Source organism: Physeter macrocephalus, chromosome 4, assembly GCF_002837175.3.
Source record: "Physeter macrocephalus isolate SW-GA chromosome 4, ASM283717v5, whole genome shotgun sequence".
In the NCBI taxonomy this organism is placed as follows: domain Eukaryota; kingdom Metazoa; phylum Chordata; class Mammalia; order Artiodactyla; family Physeteridae; genus Physeter; species Physeter macrocephalus.
In genome coordinates, this window is record NC_041217.1 from 102,382,053 (window position 1) to 102,385,108 (window position 3,056).

Genomic DNA, 3,056 nt, shown 5'->3' on the forward strand with positions numbered 1-3,056 from the left:
AAAAAAAGAAGAAATCTTAGAAAACTTATTGTAGTATAATATATTTTAAAAAGTGCACGATCTTGAGTATGCAGTAAAGAATTTTTACTAAGTATACTATCACAGATCAAGAAACAGAACATTGCTTGTTTGAGGTTTATATCTAGGAGTGGAACTCTTGGTTTATGAGGTATGTAAATGATAAAACTTTAGCATTAGATACAGTTGAACATTTTCCCAAAGTGTTCTACCAGTTATCAGGGAATGGTATTCCATTTACCTCATATCCTTGCTAATGCTTGTCAGTTTTAAAAATTTTTGCTATTTTGGTAAAAGTGTAGTAATATATGTGTGGTCTTATTTACATTTTTCTGATGACTATGGTTGGGTATCTTTTGTTGGCCATTTATATGTCGTCTTTTGTGAAGTGCCTGTTAAGTCTCACTATTATTTTTTTTAATTGGTCTGTAATTCTTTATTCTGGATATGAGTTCTGTGTGTGTGTGTGAGTGTGTGTACACATCTATCTTCCACGAGTCCTTTCTGGACTTAATCTTTTTCCACTCTGTATGTTGCCTTTTCACTCTTTTAATGGCCTTTTTTTGAAGAATGGAAATTGTTAATTTTAATGAAACATACTTAATCCTTCCCTTTATGATTACTGCTTTTTGTGCTCTATTTAAGAAATCTTTGCCTAGCCTAAGAATATGGAGATATTTCCCCATGTTACTGTATAGAAGTTTTATTTTGTTTTACTTTTCGTATTTAAGATATACAATTTACAGTAAATTCCAGATGGATTGTAGGAGTCCAGATTCACTTTATAACATATGGGTATCTATTTGACCCGGCACCATTTACTGAATATACCATCCTTGCCCTTCTGCACTGTGTGACACTTTTTCATAAATCAGTTGACTGTATAAGTGTGGATCTGTTTCTGGACAATATTCTGTTTCATTGGTCTATTTGTTATCCTTGCACCAATATCACTATCAACTGATGTAACTTTATAATAAGCTCTGATATCTGTTGTTCGTATTTTTTTTTTTTTTTTTTGGCTATGCTGGGTGTTAGTTTCTGCGCGCCGGCTTCTCGCTGTGGGCTTCTCTCTCTAGGTGCGGCGCGTGGGTTTAGTTGCCCTGTGGCCATGTGGGATCTTAGTTCCCCGATCACGGATCGAACCCGCATCCCCTGCATCAGAAGGTGGATTCTTAACCACTGGACCACCAGGGAAGTCCCCATAGTTGTTCCTATTTTGTTCTTTAAGATTGTCTGGGCAGTTCTTGGTTCTTGGAGTTTCCACGTAAATTTCAGAATCTTCTCCATTGTTACAAATTTTGGAAATAGAGAATTGACATCTTAACAATATTGAGTTTTCCAGTTTATGAACATGGTTTATTTCTCCACTTATTTATGTCTTTTAAAATTTCTTTTTTTTTTTTTTTTTTTTTTTTTTGTGGTTCGCGGGCCTCTCACTGTTGTGACCTCTCCTGTTGCGGAGCACAGGCTCCAGACGCGCAAGCTGAGCGGCCGTGGCTCACGGGCCCAGCCGCTCCGCGGCATGTGGGATCCTCCCGGACCGGGGCACAAACCCATGTCCGCTGCATCGGCAGGCGGACTCTCAACCACTGCGCCACCAGGGAAGACCCTAAAATTTCTCTAATATTTTGTAGTTTTCTGTATAAGAGTCTTGCACATCTTTTTAAAAAATTATTTATTTATTTTTGGCTGCGTTGGGTCTTCATTGCTGCACATGGGCTTTCTCTCGTTGCCGCGAGCGGGGGCTACTCTGCGTTGCGGTGTGCAGTCTTCTCATTGCGGTGGCTTCTCTTGTTGCGGAGCATAGGCTCTAGGCGTGTGGGCTCAGTAGTTGTGGCTCATGGGCTCTAGAGCGCAGGTTCAGTAGTTGTGGCACACGGGCTTTGTTGCTCTGCAGCATGAGGGATCTTCCCGGACCAGGGCTCGAACCCGTGTCCCCAGCATTGGCAGGCGGATTCTTAAGCACTGTGCCACCAGGGAAGTCCCACATCTTTTCTTATTTATTCTTAGGTATTTGATTTTTAAAATATTATTGTAAGTGATTTTTTTTTTTTTGTGGTAGGTGGGCCTCCCACCACCGTGGCCTCTCCCGCTGCGGAGCACAGGCTCCGGACGCGCGGGCCCAGCGGCCATGGCCCACGGGCCCAGCCGCTCCGCGGCATGTGGGATCCTCCCAGACCGGGGCACGAACCCATGTCCCCTGCATCGGCAGGCGGACTCTAAACCACTGCACCACCAGGGAAGCCCCTGTAAGTGATATTTAAAAACATTTGTGGCCAGTATATAGAAATACAGCTGATTTTGGGGGGTGGGGAGGGTGGCTCTGGGATTATTTTAAAACAAATCCCAGATGTCATTTCATCAATAAATTCTGAATCTTTAATGTCCCTTCAAGACCTAGTCCAAATTACACCTTGTATGCTCTAGTTTTCCAAGGTTTTTAAATCTCTTGTATGTTATTTCCAGTGTCTGGGACCAATTAAAGGTTTATAAAGTGTTTAACATAGAGTGTAACTGTGTTAGGCTCTGGGGATATGAAGCTGATTAAGATGCTGCCCCTGCCTTTAAGAAGTTGAGAGTCTAAGAGGAGTTGTAGAAATTCAGAAGACCTTTATCCTCCACTAGGAGAAGTGCTGTGATGAAAATTGGTTTGGCTGCATGCAAAAGGAGCATTTAAATCCAAGTGTGGGGCACGTACTATGCCTGGCTCCCGGTGTTCTGAGAGCTGCATGGAGGAATTGGGCTGTGGGAGAGGGCTGCTATTACCGCGCGTACTTCTGCTTTATTCCTTGGCTTTCAGCCTTGAGCCTCGCTCCACTCTTCTTGAGTCTGGAGTCTCTCCAAGTCACTGTTTCCTGAGAATAATTTTTTTTTTTTTTTTTTTTGTGGTATGCGGGCCTCCCTCTGTTGTGGCCTCTCCCGTTGCAGAGCACAGGCTCCGGACGCGCAGGATCAGCGGCCATGGCTCACGGGCCCCGCCGCTCCGCGGCATGTGGGATTTTCCCGGACCGGGGCACGAACCCGGTTCCCCTGCA

General features: G+C 43.6%; 1 protein-coding gene and 1 pseudogene across 8 annotated transcripts in view; one reads left to right on the forward strand and one right to left on the reverse strand.

Moving 5' to 3' along the window:
- The window catches only part of EVI5 (ecotropic viral integration site 5), a 224,315-nt gene that overhangs the window by 1,605 nt on the left and 219,654 nt on the right, over positions 1 to 3,056 (forward strand). The gene's annotated exons all lie outside the window — the stretch shown is intronic.
- LOC102987976 (aurora kinase A-interacting protein-like) overlaps positions 1 to 3,056 on the reverse strand; it is an 8,883-nt pseudogene that overhangs the window by 1,579 nt on the left and 4,248 nt on the right.